General features: G+C 47.0%; 1 protein-coding gene and 1 pseudogene across 11 annotated transcripts in view; both read left to right on the forward strand.

The window, feature by feature from the left end:
• EYA2 (EYA transcriptional coactivator and phosphatase 2) overlaps nucleotides 1-22,424 on the forward strand; it is a 254,907-nt gene that overhangs the window by 116,803 nt on the left and 115,680 nt on the right. The gene's annotated exons all lie outside the window — the stretch shown is intronic.
• On the forward strand, nucleotides 87-20,569 carry LOC149747508 (antileukoproteinase pseudogene; annotated as a pseudogene). The gene is made up of 2 exons (XR_016387936.1): nucleotides 87-332; nucleotides 1,988-20,569. The product of XR_016387936.1 is annotated as an antileukoproteinase pseudogene (transcript).

Here is a 22,424-nt window from a genome sequence, read left to right on the forward strand (position 1 = left end):
GCTTGGCATCCCTCGGGTTCCTGGACCGAGGTCAGGTTTCCTGGTGTGAATCAGCAACTCTTCTGCGCACGATGACGTGGGTGAGGTTTTCTGATACCTGTGAGCGCTCCTGTACCATGCAGTGCCTCCGCCCTGCTGGTTACCTTCTCGCCACCTTCACGTGTGTTGGTGGGTTTGCTGCCTCCCACTTGAGCTGAAGTCTGCTGGATTTAGGACGTATCGAGGTTAAATGGATGGTCTCTTCCTCTGGTCGTAGAACAAGTTTGATTTGGTCACCCACATCTCCAAAAACCGCTGGAGGTGACCGATGAAAACAGCTGGAGAGATTGAGAGTGAGTTTGGGGATCAGGAAGGCTTTTTATAAACAACAGTGCACTAAGGCAGCGCTGGCCACAGACCTTTCTGTGATGATGGAAACGTCCTTTATCTGTGTTGTCCAATATGGTAGCTGCTAGCCACATGTGGCTGTTGAGCATTGAAATGTGGCTGATGCAACTGAGGAGCTGAAATTTCGATTTTGTTTGATTTTTAATTAATTATAATGTAAACATAAATGTGGCTGGTGGCTGCCATATTGGGCAGTGCAATTCTAAGGGGTGATTAAAAACTAACTCGTAACCTGGTTACTGCTGGAGTTGGGTGAGGGTAACTAGTAGTGGGGAGGGGAGGGGAGGGGACGGGAGGGCTGCTCAGGAAGGCCCTGTGGGACCACTGAGAGAACTTTGGCTTCTGCTCTGAGTACCGATGCTGAAAACTCAGTCTCTGTGCACCGGCACCGAATGGAATCTCTGAGACAAAGTTCGGGTGAAGTAGAAAAGAATAGCTTTTTTGCTTTGCCAGGCAAAGGGGAACACAGCGGGCTCCTGCCCTCAGGAACTGTGTGTCCCAACCCGGGAGGATTTGGTGAGGAGTTTTACAGCAATGGTTTAAGGGTGGGGTTGCCGATAAGATTAGGGTGTGTGTAGGCCCCCCCCCCCCCCCCCCCCCCCCCCCCGCACTCCTTTAATCTGGTCTCATGAGCTTCTCTGGTTCCTTTTAATCTGGCCTCGGGTGGTCTTCTCTGGAATGAAGAGCACTGACATCTTCCATTTATTGAGGTTTTAGTTCTATAAAGAGCTCAAAAGATACTGTTAAGTGTGTTCCTTGAGGTGGGACCAGGAACCTGCCCCAAGGCTGCGCTACTGTTTCTGGGCTGCTCCTCCCTTGTCTCTGCATCCCCTCCCTTCCCTGATTAGCAACTGTTTGAATCTGCCCTTTGGGACTCAGGAAAGGTCACAGAGGCTGGAGTCTGTCCCCTACAAACAAGGAATGGGGGACACAGAAAGGCTTTTGTGCCCAGGAGCCCCACGGAGTCCTGCTCAGTTTCACTATCAGACATGGGGAGCAGTGGAGGGTTTTGAGCAGGGGAGTGACAAGATACATCTTAGTTTTAACAAGCTCTCTCCGGCCACCACGTAGAGAATAGACTGCAAGGGCAAGAATGAAGCAGGAGACCAGTGTGGAAGTGTGACTGCAGTAGTTCAGGTGAGAGATGATGGAGGCTTGACTTGCAGGTCGAGGTGGAGGTGGGGAGAAGCGGTCAGATTCTGGGTATATTTTGAGTATGGAATTGCTGATGGATTGATTGTGGGGTGTGGACGGGAGGTATCTGGACCGTTAGGGAGAGGAAGCTCCTGGTCTGTCTCTCTCTGGAGCCCAGGGAAGGAGCTTCATTTTCAAGCCCAGTTTCCCTCGGAAGGTAGTTGACGTCTTTGAGTGGAGAGCAGCCTGGACACCAGGGCTGTTTACATCCACGTTTCTAACCCCATCAGACCCAGTGCCCCCTTTTTATAACAAATGTCCTAGAAGGCCCCTTCACTCTCTTGAAATTTAATTTGTACATAATTTAACCTACTTACATGTATCTTTTTAAGTCAAGCAGAATGCCCTTACTGTAAAATAAAGAAAGTAATTTGTAAACTGTATTTTTGAACATGTAATTGCCCAGGCATGACCCCACTAGAGGACATAATGAAATAGTCAGACAGACCCATGTGAAGACTCACAAGATCATGGCTGACAAGCTGGGCTACACGGCCAGCCCAGACATCGCCAGCAGTGTGGCCGTCGGCAACGTGAAGTTCCAGAACAGTAGACAAGCCTTGGGAAAATCCAAACCAAAGGACAGCGATCCTTCTACTGACAGTGGTGGCATCCTTGGGAAATGGCCCTGAAGCAGTGACAGCCTTCAGGGACATGTTCCCCCAGAGGTCATAGGGATAGACTCATAGAACAAATTAAGATGCTCAGATAACATGGTTTATTAAATCGACTTAAACTGAAAAACAAGGGGAGAGAGATGGAGTTGACCCATTTAGGACAGGGTACATGGGGGTGGAAGGGCCACACGGCCTGGGTCCTGGGTTCTGTGTACGTCCTGTCTCTCTCTCTCAGCCCCATCAGCCTTCCTGATGATGGTGTGTGTGGTCAGTGGGACTGGAATTCAAGCTGAATGAGGGGCTCATCAGGTGAAAGTTACCTGGAGAGTCAGCCCACCCTGCTCTACGGGAGACGGGCAATCTGCCTGGTTCCACTGTAGCTCTCTGGGTACCCTGATGGGCAGCCGTGACTTTCAGCTATATCTCTAGGGCAGAGGGTGCTTGGGGCCAGAGTGGCACAGACTGGTTGTCATCAGCGGGTGGCCAATTTGGGGTTGACATAACTGTCGGTGTAGAGATGGCAGAAACAGGTTCCTCCTACTGTTTAAGGTTGACCTCCTCCTTTCACTCCTTTCTATATAAGTAACACTTATGTCTCTTCCATCCTTTTTATCACATGTTCCGTTCATTCTATTTTTAATGCGTCATACAAGGTTACTAACTTGCTTATTCTCTGTTCTTAACACATCTTTAGAATTTTGCCCGTATCTCACAAGCTACTTGCCTAAGTTTATATAATGCTTCTTATGTTTCATCCATCCTATCTCTTTTTTTCTTGGGAGGGGGGAAATGAATTTTTTTTCTTTATTGAAGTATAGTTGATTTACAGTGTTGTGCTAATTTCTGCTGTACAGCAAAGTGACTCAGTTATACTTTTATCTTTGGTAGTGGTTTTTGGTTTTTTTTGGTGGGGTGGTGCGTGCCATGAGGCATACGGGATCTTAGTTCCCCGGCCAGGGATCAAACCCGTGACCCCCCACAGTGGACGCTCTGAGTCCTAACCACTGGATTGCCAGGGAATTCCCTACATTCTTTTTTTGGTTTTTTTTTATCTTTATTGGAGTATAATTGCTTTACAATGGTGCGTTAGTTTCTGCTTTATAACAAAGTGAATCAGTTATACATATACATATGTTCCCATATCTCTTCCCTCTTGCGTCTCCCTCCCTCCCACCCTCCCTATGCCACCCCTCCAGGCGGTCACAAAGCACTGAGCTGATCTCCCTGTGCTATGCGCCTACATTCTTTTTTATATTCTCTTCCATTCTGGTTTATCCCAGGAGATTGGATATAGTTCCCTGTGCCATACAGTAGGACCTTGTTGTTTATCCATTCTAAATGTAACAGTTTGCATCTACCAACCCCAAACTCCCAGTCCATCCCTCTCCCTTCCCCGCTCCCCCTTGGCAACCACAAGTCTGTTCTCTATGTCTGTGAGTCTGTTTCTGTTTTGTAGATAGGTTCATTTGTGTCATATTTTAGATTCCACATATAAGTGATGTCATATGGTGTTTGTCTTTCTCTTTCTGACTCACTTCACTTAGTATGATAGTAATCTCTAGCAGCATCCATGTTGCTGCAAATGGTATTATTTTGTTCTTTTTTATGGCTGAGTAGTATTCCATTGAATAAATATACCACATCGTCTTTATCCATTCATCTGTCAATAGACACTTAGGTTGTTTCCATGTCTTGGCTATTGTGAATAGTACTGCTGTGAACGTAAGAGTGCGTGTATCTTTTTGAATTATAGTTTTGTCTGGGTATATGCCCAGGAGTGGGATTGCTGGATCACGTGGTAATTCTATTTTTAGTTTTCTGAGGAACCTCCATACTATTTTCCACAGTGGCTGCACCAACTTACATTCCTGCCAACAGTGTAGGAGGGCTCCCTTTTCTCCACACCCTCTCCAGTATTTGTTATTTGTAGACTTTTTATTGATGACCATTCTGACCAGTGTGAGGTGATACCTCATTGTAGTTTTGATTTGCATTTCTCTAATAATTAGTGATGTGGAGCATCTTTTCATGTGCCTATTGGCCATCTGTATGTCTTCTTTGGAGAAATGTCTATTTAGGTCTTCTGCCCATTTTCCAATTGCATCCCATATCTTTTTCTTGTTTTCTACATAGCATAATTGAATATTGTCAAATAGTCGATTAAGAATAATCGAACACATTATAGTAGCATTACTGCAAAGTTTAGTGAATGTTAAAACGCAGGGGGAAGAAAGTCCTTTGTATTTATGGGTAAAATGAACTAATGTGCTAAGACAGGGGTTAGCAAACTTTTTTAGTTAAAGGGCCAGGTAGTACCTATTTTAGACTTTTCAGGCCATAGATCTCTCTCCCAATTACTTGTAACTCTGCCATTATAGCTTGAAAGCAGCCATACATGATACGTAAATAAGTGGGCAAGCCTGTTTTCCAATAAAATCTTACATTTAAAAACAGGTGGTGAGCTGGATTTGGCCCTGGGACTGTAGTTAGCCAACCCCTGTGTTGTAGGATCAGATCACTAAAGCCAGGTCTTCATCTATGTGACTGTCTGGTCAGATATTCAAAAGTCAGGCAGGACCTGGAAAATCCTTCATTTTCCTGCACTAGTCCATGAATTTCAGAATATCTAGCACTCCTGTCTCCTACCTACTAAATGCTACTGTGTCCCCGCAATTTCCAAGCACCCCTACTGGTACCACAGTGCCCTTGACAACCACTGGTTTACACAATGGCAGGTACAGGCAGTGGGGAGAGGTGGCTATATGTGCAGGAAAGACCATCTGTCATTCACTCAACAAACATTCATGAGCACCAGCCCTGCTTCAGGCAGCGTGCTAGGTGCCGGCCAGCGTACAGCCCTGAGCTAACAGTCGAGTCCTGCCTTTATGGAAGTTTTATCCCAAGGAGAGGATACACTGTATTAGTCTGCTCTAGCTGCCTTAACAAAATATCATAGACTGGGTGGCTTAAACAACAGAAATGTATTTGCTCACAGTTCTAGAAGAGTGGGGAGTCCCAGACTGAGGCGCTGATAGATTGTTTCTGGCAAGAGGTCTCTTCCTGGCTTGAAGATGGCGACCTTCTCGCTGTGTCCTCACGTGACCTTTCCTCGCGTGCCTGAGAGGAGAGATCTCTGGTGTCTCTGTTCTTTTAAGGACAAGTTCCATTGGATTAGAGCCCCACCCTTATGTCCTCATTTAACCTTAACTACCTCCCGAAAGGTCCCATCTCCCAACATTGTGTTTGGGACTTCAACATACGAATGAGGGTAGGGGTGAGGGGTGTCACAATTCAGTCCGTGAGAGACAGTGAGCAAGGTAATGTGCAAATGACAAGATCATGTCGCCAGTGATGAGTGCTCTGGAGGAAATAAACAGGAAGATTTATCGGGGAGAAATTGGGGAAGAAGGGTCTAATTTGGGGGGTGGGCACAGCGGGTCTCTGAGGAGGTGACAGTAGAGCTGGTACCTGGAAATTAAGAAAGGTGTTCATGGGTCATGAGTGTTCCAGACAGACAGGAGGCCCAGTGGCTGGAGTGCAGGAGGGTAGAGGATAAGGTCAGAAGTGGGTGAGGCCAAATCTTGCAGAGCCTTGTGGCCACATGGAGGTGTTTGTGTTTCATCTTGAGAGGACCAGGCAGCCATCAGGGGTTTTTAGACAAGGAGGGGGATCTGGTTTGCATCTTAGAAAGACCAGTCGGCTACTGTGGGGTGAGTGGACTATAGGGGGCTCATGAAAGATGCATGGAGGCCAGGAGGAAGGTCTCTCCGGCCACCACCCCACCCCAGGTTCTCCCCTCCCTCAGGGTCTTTAGGGCAGGCACGTTGGAGCCCATATTCACAGAACTTGCCTGTAACAACACCTACCAGGTCCCAGAGACTCTGTTCAGAACATTCTAGAATTGAAACAAGAGGGAAGGGGGCAGGGCACAACCTTTAGAAGAATGACATAGCCATAGGACGTGACGAAAACTGGTTAGAACCAACTAGGTCCAAGATGGTGGAAGATTTGACTTCCAGTAGACCTTGAGCCTTATTATACACTCATTGTAATATATTAGCATGCTAAATGACATACCCACCAGTGCCATGACAGTTCCGAGGCTAACCATAAAAGGCCAAAAAGTGGGCGGTGGCCCAATTCCTGGAAATCCCCACCCCTTCCCCAAAATAGTTGGAATAATCCTTCCACTCATTAGCCTGTGAAATTACCCAGCCCATAAAAACTAATCACCCCATATTTCAGGGCCTTTCACCTTCGGAGGTGGCCCACACTCTGTGGAGTGTGTTTCTCTCTAAATAAATCCACTTCTTACCTATCACTTTGTCTCTCACTGAATTCTTTCTGCGATGAGACATCAAGAACCTGAGATTCATTAAGTCCTGAGACCAGATGCGTGATCTCAATTTAAAAAGATCATGGGGGGCTTCCCCGGTGGCTCAGTGGTTAAGAATCCGCCTGCCAGTGCAGGAGACACGGGTTCGAGCCCTGGCCCGGGAAGATCCCTCATGCCGCGGAGCAGCTAAGCCCATGCACCACAACTACTGGAGCCTGCGCTCTAGAGCCCGCGAGCCACAACTACTGAAGCCCCGCATGCCTAGAGAAGAGAAGCAACAAGAGAAGCCACCGCAGTGAGAAGCCCATGCACCGCAGTGAAGAGCAGCCCCCGCTCGCCACAACTAGAGAAAGCCCGTGCGCAGCAACGAAGACCCAACGCAGCCAAAAATAAATTAAAAGAAAAACATTTTAAAAGACCATGGGTTCAAGTCCCAATCGCATGGTTTCAGCATCATCCCAACTTATCCTTTCACTCCTGAAGGAACAGAGACCCAGAGAAGGGCTTTGACATGTCCCTCTGGTGTCATTTGTTTTCATTTTTAGTTCTGAGATGTCAGTGAAACTGGAATTGAGCCCACACCAAGGTCGGTGTCTGCAAAATCTGTTGAAAATGTGGCAGAATAAATCTCTCTGATAATTGTGGTCAAGGGGTAGGAGGTGAGGGGAGTAAGAAAAGGAAAACAAAAAAACGAACCAAAAAACAAAAAACTACAGACACACAAAATGGAGAGTTATTCAAGGTACAAGTCCCTGCCATGGCAACTCCTCAGAGATAAAAGAAGGGAGCAGTCTGCTCCCAGCCCGGGGCAGTGGGCCTTCTGCTGGGGATTGAAATGGATAGTTAAGGGGTGGGCAGCAAGGGAAGGGAGGACACAGCCTTAGGCAGGGAGCCATTGATTAGGGGAGAGACACAGTTAGACAGATACTGCAAATCCATCTTCACTCAGAAGCCGAAGGCAGGACGGAGCCAGGCTATGGATACATAATTTGTACCCTTAGAGCAAATCAGATCCTTTCTGCTCCTAAAAGTTCAGTTAGTAAAGGGGGACCAGGGCCCATATCCCACCCTGGATACCTGTGCCTCTCGCCCTGATCTGAGGAAGCTTGCAGAGAATTTCTCTGATTCTCTCAGCATAAGTTTCTCTCTTTCAGCATCATTTCCTAGTCAATAGTTTCCACGTGCCCCAGGCAGGCAGCATCGTCCTCCAGACCCTAATCCACCTGCCTTTTTATACTGCTTTGTAATTTTTCATGTATTTATTTTAAATCGCATAATAACACTAGTGTTGTATATTCTGGAACTTCTCTGTGCTTGCGTGTGTGTGTGTGTATGTGTGCGCGTGCAAGCGTGTGTGTGCATATTTCTCCTCCCACAACTGGAAAATTCCTTTTTTTTAAAAACATACCTTGCTGTTCATCTTGTTTTATAAACTGCCTTTTATATTTTTCACTGAATAACATGTTTTGAAGGTCTTTCAAAGTCAGTTCAAATATACCCAGATTATTCTATTTTCTGGCCTCCAACTGCTCCATGAGGAAAACCAAGCACCTGGGTTTGAATCCCAGCATCACCACTTACTGGCTGTGTGACTGCAGGCAAATAACATCTCTGAGACTTGGTTTTCTCATCTGTGAAATGGGGTCTAGGAGTAGCTGATCTATTGTGGATCTGGAGGCCAGGTAGTCGTGCATGCGGCTTAGGACAGCGCCTGGAAGAGTCAGGGCACTTCATTAGTGTCGGCTATTATTATTCATATGGATAAATCATGGTATTTAGCCATTGCTCTTTGGACAGGCAATTAGATCATCTCACTGTTTTTACCTCCTCTGAAGCTCGTAGTCTCTGTACCTTTTCTGCCCCAGAGTATGGGTTGTTCCCCTGGAGAATTAGTGGCCAGGCTGGAACTTCGGTGGTTGGGCGTATCTGCTGCCCCTGCTACTTTGTACTGGCGATCCCCATCTCTGTGCGTGTCTTTATCTCCCTTTGGGTCAACCAGGGCCCCCCTTCCAACCTCTTCAGCAAACCTCTCCAGGTCTCACCAAACCTTGCATCTCTGCCACTCCAGCCCTAAATTGTGGTCTCCAAGAAGCAGCTACTCAAATGATTGTGCGACCCCCCAAACCATAGCCCAGGGCCATCCCAGCTGCTGCTGCATTTGGGCCTCAATCACCTGCCTGACCTTTAAATTCTCCAGGCTTCTCTGAATGATCTCATTATAGACCCCGGGGGCCAAAATAGGGATGTGGCTAAAAGGATGCCCAGGAGGGCTCCACCCTGGCGGAGGGAGTGGGACTTGTGACCTCGGAGGCCCAGATTCTTAGGGTTTATTGTTGCTGAGGCTTTAACCTCTCTCATGGCAAGTGACCTGCCACGGGGTCATTCACCATGTGGACATCTGAAATTGCACATTGGAATGGCTGGCCAGTTGCCCTGGCCAGGAAAGTTGGGGCAGGTTATTAAAAGGGACAGGTGGGGACTTCCCTGGTGGCGCAGTGGTTAAGACTCCGAGCTCCCAATGCAGGCAGCCCGGGGTTCAATCCCTGGTCAGGGAACTAGATCCCACATGCGTGCTGCGACTAAGAGTTCGCATTGCCACAGCTAAGGAGCCGGTGAGCCGCAACTAAGGAGCCCACTTGCCTCAACTAAGACCTGGTGCAACCAAATACATAAATAAATAAACATTAAAAGAATAAAATAAAAGGGATAGGTGGAGTCATCTTCCGGTGTTGGCCCAGCGTGGGACAATGTCAGGGATAACATACCCTTCTCTCTGGGACTCACCTTTCCCACCTGTAAAATGAGAGAGTTGGACTAGGAATCAGTGGCTTTCAACCTTCTGTGATCATAGTCAACACTAAAAAAGACATTCTTCATCACAGCCCAGGACACACGTAATGTACAGACACTTGCGTGCATGACAAAGTTTGTGCAAAAACAAAAAACAACCACTCACTCTTACTATGTGTTTTGCCCTCCGATATTTTCTGTTTCACTGAACTAAAACTAATAGAAACAAAACACAATCCTCTTCTATTTTATTTAAAACCTTGCTGGTCAGGACACAAAAATTGATTTTGCCTCCCACTGGTGGGTCGTGGTCCACAGTTTGGGACTCTGGACAAGTTGATTTCCAAGGTCCTTTCTGCTGATAGCTTGGTGATGAGATGGCTGAATTTTTCTTTAAATAATCATTTATTTTTGCTTGACTTTAAAAGTATTATTCGTATGTTCGGGGCTTCCCTGGTGACGCAGTGGTTGAGAGTCCGCCTGCCGATGCAGGGGACACGGGTTCGTGCCCTGGTCCGGGAAGATCCCACATGCCGCGGAGCGGCTGGGCCCGTGAGCCATGGCCGCTGAGCCTGCGTGTCCGGAGCCTGTGCTCCGCAATGGGAGAGGCCATAGCAGTGAGAGGCCCGTGTACCGCAAAAAAAAAAAAAAGTGTCTTATGTTCATTGGAATCATTGAAAAATACCATAAAAGCGCAATGAAGAAATTTGTATTAATAAACTATATACCCTCCATTTGATTAAGCTTCTTTGTTTTATCTTTGGTTCCACCAGTTCCTAGATTTAAATTTTTAAACTTAGCTTATGTATAGTCTTGAACAAATTAAGATTGTGTTGAATGAATAGATTTAGGTTTTGTGGGGTTTTTTAATATGGTGTGCAGTTTTCATCTTATTGAACTTTCTTTGCAAACATGCTTTTGAAGGACCTTGTGGTACCCACTGAATCAGTGTACCATAATTTATTTAATGAGTCACATAATGATGGGCATTTAAGGAGTTACCAGCTTTTTCCGTCTCATACAGGGGGCAGCAAATTACAGCTGAACAGCCAAGCAGCTGTATCGATGAATAAAGTTTTATTGGAATATCCCCACACCCACTCATGTTTGTATTGCCAGAGCTGCTTTCTAATTGTAATGGCAGAGCTGAGTAGTTGCAACAGAGACCTCGTGGCCTGAAAAGCCTAAAATAGCTACCTTCTGGCCCTTCACAGGCAACGTTCGCTGCCCCTGGGTTAATAGATGATGCCACAGAGAATATACTTGTGTTCATATCATTGTGCCATGTTTGGCTATCTGGTCCTTCTTAAGGACATCTATTAAATGCATTAAAATAGGGGACTTCCCTGGCAGTCCAGTGGTTAAGACTCTGTGCCTCCACTGCAGGGGGTATGGGTTCAATCCCTGGTCAGGGAGCGAAGATCCCACATGCTGCACAGCCAAAAAAAAAAAAAAAAAAAAAGTATTAAAAATGTAATTTGATAAAACCCTGAAGTTCTTGGCTTGCTTTGGTTTCCAGAATGAAATGTAAATGACTAGGTTAAAATGAAGAAAAAAAAAAGACATTTCTTCTTATTTAATAGTGCTACACTTGGAGTGACCATCTAATTTATTGCCTGAACCTGGACGTTTTTTTAGTATGAAAAAGAACACCATTAATAACTATGCCAGGAGAACAGCATAATCCAGAGTGGCCGTGGGTCCACAGGACACACCCTAGCCACGTTTTAAATTATGTTTCTGGAGAGGTTGTGGGTTCTGGTCTTCCACTAACTGCTGTGTGACTATGGACAGATAGATTAGTGTGCCTCTCTGGTCCTTCACGTTCTCCACAGTCATGCCAGCCAACCCAAGGCCCTTCTACTGGTTATCAAAATCCAATGCAAGGCAGTTTAGGGTTTTAAAAGGCATGCGTTGGTTCATAGAAGCAGGGCAAGTGCAGCTGGCCTCGGGGACCTGGAACCAGAGATGCAAATCTCTGGCATCTGGTTCTCACTCTTCGTCTGTGTCCTTCTATCAAATGGTTCCACAGTGCTGCACACTGCCTCCTGTACCTTGGGGCTTAAAGCTTCTCAGTTTCGTAATGAGACAGGAAAAGAGGCTTCTATCTCCCAGCTCCAGTTTCAAAAATTCCAGAGAAGATCTCTAAGTGGTTCTTAAACCAGTCCCTGTGGTCGGAGATTGTGATTGGCTCAGCCTGGGTCACATGCCCATCCTGCGGCAAAAGGGTGGGGAGGGGCAACGGGTAGGCAGACCAAAACAGTAGATGGCCAATATTTAGTCCCTTCTGTCTGCCAGTGAGCAGTGGGGATGGCTTTTCAAGATAAGAAGAGCCATTCATTTTTAAGTCTTGTTAATTGAATCTCTATAAAACTCTCTCAATATATAGAGTCGCTGTAGAGAAATTGAACAGAAACATGGGATTCACACCAGAACTTTCTTTGGGTAAAATTTCTCATCATTTATACAGGTTCCAAAAGTTTAGTACGCATGGCGAGTGTTTTATTCACTTTTAACTTGGAGTTCTACTAAATTTAGTCTCAAGAAGCGTAGCCAAGCAGTGTTCACATGAGTGTGTGGCCTCTGGCGCCCAGCTGCCAAGGCCTGGATTCCAGCTCTGCCACCTTAGAGGATGTGTGACCTTAGTCCAGTTACTTAACCTTTCTGTGCCTCAGCTTCTTCAGCTGGAAAGACAATAATAGTCCCTACTTATAGGATTGTTGTAAAGATGAAAGGAGTATTTATGAACTACACAGAATAGCGCCTGGAACACAGTACGTGCTTGATAAACATAAGCTATTGTGCGAGGCTTTATCTATAATGTTAGTTGAGGACTCAAGTCCATGCGGTATTTCTAGTCACTCAAGGACACAGGAGTAGAGGCAAGCCCAGGTTTGAAGGCCTTTTGGCAGGCAACAGTATTTAGCTAGAACTGAAACCATTTGTTTTCTGTGTATTTTCTATTTTTACATTTTCATAACTGATGGCAAGTGGTATTGATTTTCTCTTTACGGTAGTGATATAAAGTCTTTTCCTCAGACAAATTTTTTAAAGATAAACAGTGATTTTGTAGATACTATGACTTAGGACAAAGCTAAGTTTTCTAAACATGAGTCAATCTAAAGTTGATTTACGGGAAATTAAGTAAAATAAGTACAGGTGGTTTGGAGATGTGGTGAAAATCATAAAGAGGTAGGGAGATAAAGTCTGGATACATGGATCTAGTTTGATATCTTCGTTGCACAGACATGGAGATGGAGGCTCCGACTGGGGACATGCTGTGCCTGGGGTGACCCAGCTTCCCAGTGACGGGGCCAGGAGGCATCCCTGAATCCTGCAGTTCAGAGGCTAGGCTGTCCTTGTGCCCATGACCCTGTCCCTGCCAGAGTTGCAACAAAAAGTGGTGAATGCCATCAAGTCAACAAGATCACCTGGATTCGTTTCCTAAGGCTGCCATAACAAGGTACCACAAACAGGGTGCCTTCAAGAATGAAAATTTATTGTGTCACAGTTCTGGAGGTAGACGTTTGAAATCAAGATGTCATTTACAAGGTTGGTTCCTTCTGGAGGCTCCAAGGGAGCATCTGAGCCATGCCTCTGTCCTAGCTTCCGGTGGCTGCTGGCAACCCTCGGCATCCACTCTCCGCCTTGCCCTTCCCCTGATATTCTCCCTGGGTGTCTGTGGCCAAATGTCCCTCTTCTTAAAAGGGCGCCGGTCATTGGGTTAGGTGCCACCCTAATCCAGGATGACCTCATCTTACCTCAATTACATCTATCTCTAAATAAGGTCACATTCACAGGGACCAGGGGTTAGGAGTTGAATAGATCTTTTCGGGGGCACCATTCAACCCACAGCATCGCCCACCCGGGGTCCCCCCTGCTGAGTAGCAAGAGGCTGGGGCTGAGAGCTGTGTTCCGTCCCTGAGATGTCTGGGCTGTGCAAAAAAATTGAAACCACCCAAGCGAGAGAGGTCGGTCAAGGCCCCTGCCGCTCAGCTGGCTTGCATTAGTCTCAGTCTAAGTCTGTGGCGGCAAAGGCGGTCCAGACCCCGGCAAGTTCGACAAGGAGCGGCCGCTGCCAGCAAAGGTCAGGGCTCCCTCTTTACAGTATAAATACAACCCCCTTCCCGGCCACCCCGCTCCCGCAGCCACACAATATCTCTTTCAAAGATCTCAAAATACCAAAGCAGACCGTACCAAATTGACTTTATTATTTTTAAACTGGCCCCTTCTGTCCACCACCCGCCACTGCCTCCCCAAGGGGAAAAAAATTCATAATAGATGTTTCTGCAGCATGTGCCTCTGTTCTCTGCTCTCTGGTGGCTCTCGGAACCCAGGGGCAGTGACTCTCATGGTGTGTCCTAATAGCCAGCATTTGTTTGACAAGTATTTAGTGACCACCAACCACATCATGGCCACCATGAATCAGTGGCCCGTTTAGCGACAGGTGCTGAGCCCTCATGAAAACAGCTAACATGGGGGGAGGGCTTCCGGGGTCCAGGGCCCAGGCCGAGCACGTCGCCTGCATTCACCCCCTTGGTCCTCACTTGAGCACTTGCGGCAAGTTCGTTGCCACTTGACAGATGAGATAGCTGAGGCTCTGAGGAAGGAAGTCACAGAGCCGGGACGTGCCGTACCAGGATGAGGGCTGGGACTAACGTAAAGCAAGCAAGGCATTCTCCCAGGTGCGGAATTTAAGGGGGTGCCCCCAACTCAGTGATCATGATCAATATTTTCATGCAATATTTAGAAGAGTCAAGGTCAGCGCCCAAAAACCCCAATGAAGAAAGCGTCGAATTTTTAAAGGAAGACAGACTGTGGACATTTGTTTGTTCTAAAGCCTCGCGTTATTGTTCATAGGGAACAGTTGTTTCCAGTCGCCCCGTGATTAGGGCGCACACGGTCATGGGGTCCTGCCAGGTGGGTCTGTGAGGGTGTGCAAACAGCTTTGGCAGCTTTGTATATTTGGGGGTTTATATATAGTCATGCTTTTTTGAATTTGGAGTGTTTAATAACTTTTTTCCACTTGGTTCAAAATACGAGAGGATATTTTGGTAAAGGCACATAGGAGCGGGCGTTTTTCCTTTGCCACAGGTCTGGCACCGACCAGGACGCTCCTCCAGGCAGCCTGGATAAGAAGTCCTTCTCTTTCATGATTCCCTTCTGGTAGGTCCTACGGTGTCACACACACGACCTCACGTAATCCTCATAACCAAGGATGGGGGTGCAGGCACCTGGACCCTGAGTTCCTATTCCAGCTCTACCATCTAAGAGCTGCATGACAGGCAAGCAGCTTCACTTTTCTAGGCCTCAGTTTCCACATTTGTAAGATTCAGATCACAGGCGTCTCCACCTTGTCAGTTGTGTTGCTGTAAGATTGTTGTAAGGATTAAATGAGTCAGTGTAAAACCCTGAGAATAGAGCATGGCACAGAAGAAGCACCACATGTTCATGAGTATTATCATTATTATGAGTATTATTGTATTTGTTTTCTATTGCTGCTATAACAAATTACCACAAAATTGGTGGCTTAAAACAGCACAAACTTGTTACCTTACAATTCTGGAGTTCAAAAGTCCAAGGTCAAAAGGTCTCACTGAGCTAAAATCAAAGTGTCAGCAGGACTGCATTCCTTCTGGAGTCACCAGGGAAGAATCCATTTCCTAGCCTTTTCCATCTTCTAGAGGCTGCCTGCATTCCTTGGCTTATGGCCCCTTCCTCCATCTTCAGAGCCCAAAGCAGTGAGTCAAGTCCTGCTCACATAGCATCACTCTGATCTGTGGTTACATCTCTCTCCTGCCTCCCTCTTCCACTTTTTTTTTTTTTTTTTTGCGGTACGCGGGCCTCTCACTGTTGCGGCCTCTCCCGTTGCGGAGCACAGGCTCCGGACGCGCAGGCTCAGCGGCCATGGCTCACGGGCCCAGCCGCTCCGCGGCACGTGGGATCTTCCCGGACCGGGGCACGAGCCCGCGTCCCCTGCGTCAGCAGGCGGACTCTCAACCACTGCGCCACCAGGGAAGCCCCCTCTTCCACTTTTAAGGACCCTGTGATAACACTGCACCCTCCTGGGTAATCCAGGCTACTCTCCCCAGTTTAAAGTCAGCTGATGAGCAACCTTAATTCCATCTGCAACTTTAATCCCCTTTTGCCAGGTAACCTAATATATTCACAGATTCCAGGGATTAGGATGGATGTCTTTGGGGGTGGGGGCGAGGCATTATTCTGTGTACCTCACTCACTCATCCACTCATCAGTAACAAATATTTATTCATGGTGCGCACTGTGTGTCAGGTTTGGGGTCACAGCCGTGACAAAACAGATAAAAACTCCTCCGTTACAGCTCCACCTGTCCTCACTGTGAAGCTCAGCAGCTTCATCTCCTTCGTGGTGCTCCCTGCCCTCGAAATCCCAACGTCCTGGGCTCTGGAAGGTGCCAGCAAAGAAAAAGCTAAACAGGGAGCCTGTCCCTTCAGACCCCCGTGACATGCCTTATGCAGGAAGCCCCTCAGTGCCGGAGTGGCTGGCAGTGTCCGAAGAAGCAGAAATGCTGTCCTGGTTACTGTGGCATCAAATGCTTGGATCCTGTAGACCCATCGAAGCTGGTTAAGGTCAATCCTGGGAAGTGTCCAGCGGTCACTGGCCAGCGTAAGAGGCCCAACCCCATAAACCAAGGGTCCCTAACCCCTGGGCCACCCTGTTAGGGACTGGGCCGCACAGCAGGAGGTGAGCAGCGGGCGAGCGAGCAAAGCTTCATCTGCTGCCCCCTTAACCCCCCCATCGCTGGCATTACTGCCTGAACCGTCCCTCCCGCCCCCCATCTGTGGAAAAACTGTCTTCCACGAAACCGGTCCCTGGTGCCAAAAAGGTTGGGGACCGCTGCTAAATGACTGCCTGAATGACAGCCAATGCCTGAACATCTCAAGTGCTGCAGGAGCTGTGTGGGAGTTCATGTGTGGGCCAGTAAAAGGATTATTCTTACCAGTTCACTGACATGAGAATTTCCTGGTCTGTGTGGTCTGGGGATTCCTTTTTCCCCCAAGACGGGGAAAAATGAGGGTACCTTGATGAAGGTGTGGCTTCATGACCAGTACCTCCTTGAGGGTGGCCTGCTTTATCTATGTATCCCCAGCATCCAACGTGAGGCTTAGCCCACAATAGGAAATGTGTGTTGATTCGTAATAAATAAATGTAGAAAGTTTAAAAAAAAACCAGAAAAACCACTGCCCTTGCAGAGCTTCCATTCTAACAAAGGGAGGTAGAAAATCAGTAAGATTCTTTTTTCATTTTTCTTATAAGTAAATTTCATAGTGTTTTAGAGAGTGATGGATTTGTGCAGAAAAACAGCGCAGAGGAGGGGATTGGGAAGCTGGTACAGAGCAGAGGAGGGGATTGGGAAGCTGGTACAGCGCAGAGGAGGGGATTGGGAAGCTGGTACAGAGCAGAGGAGGGGATTGGGAAGCTGGTACAGAGCAGAGGAGGGGATTGGGAAGCTGGTACAGAGCAGAGGAGGGGATTGGGAAGCTGGTACAGAGCAGAGGAGGGGATTGGGAAGCTGGTACAGCGCAGAGGAGGGGATTGGGAAGCTGGTACAGAGCAGAGGAGGGGATTGGGAAGCTGGTACAGAGCAGAGGAGGGGATTGGGGAGCTGGTACAGAGCAGAGGAGGGGATTGGGAAGCTGGTACAGAGCAGAGGAGGGGATTGGGAAGCTGGTACAGAGCAGACGCGATTTTAGATAGGGGTAGGGGTTAGGGAGAGCCTCGCTGAGAAGGTGAATTGGAGCAGAGACCAAAGGAGAGCAAGGGCACCCTGCAGGGAGGTCTGGGAAGGGCATTCCAGGCAGAAGGAACGGCACTGCAAAGGCGGCAGTGCATCTGCGTGTCTGAGGGGCAGCTGAGGGACCAGCGCGCTGGAGTGAGGTAATGAGGGGGAAAGGGAAGAGGTGAGGCCAAGAGTTAGTGATGGGGCCAGGTTGGGTGGACCACTGTGGGGACTGCGGCTTCGCCTCAAGTGAGGTGGGAAGGGTGGGAGGAGGGACGGGCTTGGACTTGGGTTCTGTATCACTTTCCTAGGGCTGCTGTAACAAATTACCACAAACTGCGAGGCAACAGAAATGTATTCTCTCACAGTTCAGGAGGCCAGAAGTCTGAAATCCAGGTGCAGCAGGGCCCTGATCCCTCGGAAGGTTGTAGAGGAGGATCCGTCTTGTCTCTTCCAGCTTCTCGGGGCTCCAGGAGTTCCTAGTCTGATAGTTGCATCCCTCCAATCTCTGCTTTCGTCTTTATCATCTTCTCTCTGTCTCTGTGTTCTTTCCTGTCTCCTAAGGACACTCTCATTGGATTTAGGGCCCACCCTAATCCAGGAGGATCTCATCCTCGTCCTTACCTGGATTACATCTGCAAAGACCCTATTTCCAAATAAGGTCACATTCTAAGGCTCTGGGTGGACATGAATTTGGGGGCGGTGGGGGGACACAATTCATCCCACTCTGGGTTCTCGCAGGATCTGCTGTGTGGAAAGTACTCTGTAGGCAGATAAGGGCTGGATGCAGGGAGTCCAGGAGAGGAGGGGCATGACTCCTCAGTGAAGGGGAGGGGGTGGTGAAAATCACCACCATAGAGCTGCCCTGTCCTGACCCAGGCTGGGAGACCTGTGGCTCCTATGGCCCTGGGCTGGAGGGTCAAAGGTCAGGGAAGGGCCTCCTCCATCCCCTGCTATGCAGGAGAGCGTCTCACATTTACAGTGGGACAGATCGGTCATTGCTTCTGCCCACATGAATGCTCCTGGGACAAATCTGCTAAGACCAGAAGAAATCCTGAGGTTGTGTGTGTGTGTGTGTGTGTGTGTGTGTGTGTATTTATTGTGGTAAAAAACACATAACATAAAATTTACCATCATAATTTGTAAGTGTACAATATAGTAGTGTTAACTGTGTGCACACTTTTGTGCAACAGATCTGCAGAATTTTTTCATCTTCCCAAACTGAAAGTATATCCATCAAACAACAAAGCCCCATTTTCCCCTCCTCCCATCCCATGGTGACTACCATTCTGCTTCCTGTTTCTAAGAGTCTGACTACTTTAGATACCTCTTAGAAGTAAAATCATGCAGGATCTGTCTTTTGAGAGGCCTTTTTAAAGAACAAAATAGACTTCTAGAAACCGAAGGGCAGGTGTGGACAAAAGCTCTGTAGCAGTGAGTACCAAACATTTTTGCCCTGGACCAGGTGTGGGCTTACCATGACTCACAAGCCCAAACCTTCCCACTGCCTGTCTTTGTATATAGCCCAGGAGCTCAGAGTGATTTTTTTTACACATTCAGACGTTTGAGGGAAAATACTGAAAGAAGAATATTTCCTGACACATGAAAATGATATTAAGTCAAATTTCAGTGTCCACAAATAAAGTTTTATTTGCCCACCGCCCCTTTTATTCGTTCACGTGTTGCCTGTGGCTGCTTTCACTCTATAGGGGCGGAGCTGAGTAGCTTCAGCAGAGACCATACAGCCAAAGCAGAAAGCATTTTACTATCTTTACTAACCTTTACAGAAGAGTTCTTCCTGTCCCCCAATCTAGACCCACAGAGAGGTTATATTATAACACTATTATAATATAGTGTTATATTTTAACACTATAATATAACACTATATAATATTGTGTTATATTTTAACATTATTCAGGCACTCGCGCTTAAGCATGGTGACATGGATATACACACAATTGAAAGGAAGTATCAGCAAAATAAGTCACGCCTCCCACACCTGAGATAGATCGAGCATTTCCAGTTCTTTTCTCTTCTCTTGAGGCAGCAGTGGCTCCACCTCTAGATTCATCTCCTGGCCCATCAGTGGGTCTACCCAATTTGTAAATACTGTTCCACAGAGTGTTACCGAGTCCAAGCTCGTACTGTTCACCACACAACAGGCCACAAAATCGAGAGACAGTTGGTGAGGCAAGGAATAGCGACTTTATTTGGAAAGCCAGCAGACTGAGAAAATGGTGGACTAGTGTCCCAAAGAACCGTCTTACCCCAGTTAGAATTCAGGCTTCTTTCATACTAAAAGGAGAGAGGGTGTGGCTAGTTGTTGCAAACTTCTTGGTGTCAGAATCCTTTGTTCTTGCAGCCCTCCCTGTAGGTCAGGTCATGATGTTTCTGTAAAACACCTCCAACAAAACAAATGTTATTCTTTGTTCTGCAACTTTTTATCTCTGTATGAATGGAAAAGTGTTACACCTTTAAAGGTCAGAGCCTTGAGAATGGGCTATCCTGTATATTTCAGGCTATCTGCAGCATTCTTAACTTGTAGCAAAAGTAATAGAATACAAAGGTTAAAGTAAAAGGAACAGATCCAATAAGGAGTCTGATTTGTTCTTCCCTATTAGAAGAGTAGTGGAAACATTGTGGTCTTTGAAGAATGCTATAATATGCTTGGGTTAGAACCCAGCTCCTCTCTGCCTCTTCCTGAAAGGGGGATTTGGGGCAGCTTCCTTCCACAATCAGAGACTCTGTTTTCTTTCTGTTCTGTAGAATGGAGATAGTATCTTACCCTGTAGAGCTGACCTGACAACTAGTGGGAAATGCAGAGTCAGGGGCTCAGCGCCTGGCCTGGCCTTCGGAGACACTCAGGACACGCAGCCACCACTGTTTTTTTCATTCCTGTTTCTGTTACAAACTCTGTCTTCGCACAATAAAAACCACCCGCATATAGCAGTAACTGTTTTCAGTGCACTACAGGGTTAACAGCACCAGTACCAACAGGTAGGTGGTGAAACTAGCCTCATAAGACAGAGAAGGTTACTAAGGCACAGAGATGTTAAGCGAGTTCCTTGAAATCACACAGCTAGGAAGTAGTGGGGCTTGGGTCTGAACTCAGCCTTTCTGGTCAAGATGCGTTGCTGTTACCACTGTGTTGAACTGTCAGTAGAAATGGGAGGGTGGGGTGGGGGGAGGGGGCAGAAAGAGGGAAAGGAGATCCAGAGGCTTATCACTGAACAGCACGTGTTCGGTTAACCCTTGGCGTGCCAAACTGTGTGCTCAGAGCTGCAGGGGACCAGAAGCACCCCTGGGGCTCCTGCAGGTAAGCAGCTTAGGCTTGGCTGTAAGCATAAACACCCCTCCCCCCGCAAGGAAGTTAGATAACCAGCAGGTGGACATCACACCCCCCTGGCCTGCTGGAGCCAGACCAGGAGCTCAGCTGTCACCTCTACCCCTGGGAGTTAAACTCTGCCAACAAACTTGCTTTTGCTTCTCCAGTGTTTAAAGGACCTTCTGATCTTCAAGACATCCAGAAACTTTGGCAACTCTGACCCACCAGAAAATCCCCCCCCCGCCCTTTCCTTTCATGATATATTAATTACGTTTTATGAATAGTTAATACATGCACATAGTACAGAGGTAGCAATTATATCTTCCTCCTGCCCCTGTCCCACTGCCACCCATGACTCTTCCCCAGAAGCAACCCCTGTCACCAGTTCTTGGGTATCCTTCCAGAGATGGTCTGTGCATGTCACATTTGACAGTTTTTATACAAATGATGAAAATCCGACCCTAAACCAACCAGGACTCAGAGCCTTTCAGCTACTGCCTGCGGCTCACTCTGGTGTGTTCTTCTCATCGTCAGCTTGCAGTGTCAAGTTCTGGATTCTGTCAGAGAGAACTGGACAAATCAAGGAAGCCATTGGTGAATTTCATTTGGCAAACATCTGAGGCTTTGTTTGGCCTCAGTGGGAAAGCATGTGGGGATCAATTAGTGATGTCTGCCGTGATCGTGGAAGGAGGATTTATAGGGTGCATGTGCAGATTTTTCTCCCTTGGTCCAGAAAGTGTTTCCTAAACTTCAGGCGCTCGATACCTTATTCATGATTTTGTCACCTGTATTGTTATTTGTTGGGTTTTTTTTAATTTATAGACTTCTTTTGGCTTAAAATAAATTCATTTTAAAAGGTAAATTTATAGCATTACCTTAAGTGAAAAGCCAGTATTGTTTGCCATAAATGGAAAGAACTGGTAAAACTAAGTTCACTGAAAATAAGACAGTATTATTAAATCCTAGCCAAGGCTCTGAACCTCTTAACTAAAAAGAGAGATTAGTGAGTATTAGAGATTTCTCCTTGACCTATTAATAATTAATATTTATTTAATACTATGTTCCAGGTGCTACCTCATTAACCGTTCACAGCTACTGTATAAAATAGAAATTATCATGTCTGTTTTATAGAAGAGGAAACTGAGGCACAGAGAGGGCCAATAACATGTTCAAGGTCACTCAGCTAATGAGTAGTGAAGCCAGGATTCGGACCCACCCAAGCAGTCTAGTTCCAGAGTCCAAGCTCTTAACCTCTGAGCTAGGCTACCTATGAGATAGATTAAAAGAGAATTAAAAAGGGATTCATCCAGAATTATCTTTTGTACACCCACTAGGGATTTCTGTCACACTCTGGGACCTCTGGACTAGTAAAAGAAGCAAAACTAGACTTAGGACAGAAGTCTGGGTTCCAGTCCTATTTCTGTTACTAATTCATATATGACCCTGGTCATTCAGTCTCTGATCTTCTATTTTCCTATCTGTAAAGTACAAGGGTTGGGCTATATTTGAGCTACTAGATGGCAAGAACCATCTCTTAATCTCATAGGACCCATGGCATCTGGCACACATTTTCAGTTAGAGTTCATTCAGCCAGAAGCAACAGAAAACCCAATGTCCCAGCTTCCCTCGGTCTGTCTGCCCTATTGTCCTTAACCTCTAGCTTTCATCCTCATTCTTGTCACCTAGTAGTCACCAAATGGCTGCTTCACCTCCAGCCCTCACCTCCACATTCCAGGCATGCAGAAGGAAGAATCAAGAAGGAGCAAAGCCATGATCAGGAAAGCTGAAGTTTTCAGGTCTTGCTGTGTTGGCTGGATTTGTGTCATATGGCCACCCTTGACTGCAGGGGAGGCTAGAGAAATAATTATTTTTACCTGGGTGTGTTGCTACTCCAGGTGGCTTCTCTTAACAAGAATGAAGAGGAAATGGATATTGGGTAGGCAACCATTAGGTGACTATAAATGCTCAAAAATGAAAGGAAGAAGGGGAGGATTAATCCCTCAGACCCCTCCCAGC

Source organism: Delphinapterus leucas, chromosome 15 (genome assembly GCF_059928025.1).
Source record: "Delphinapterus leucas isolate spDelLeu-1000000601 "Yukka" chromosome 15, BTC_Dleu_Yukka2, whole genome shotgun sequence".
NCBI classification, from domain to species: Eukaryota; Metazoa; Chordata; class Mammalia; order Artiodactyla; family Monodontidae; genus Delphinapterus; species Delphinapterus leucas.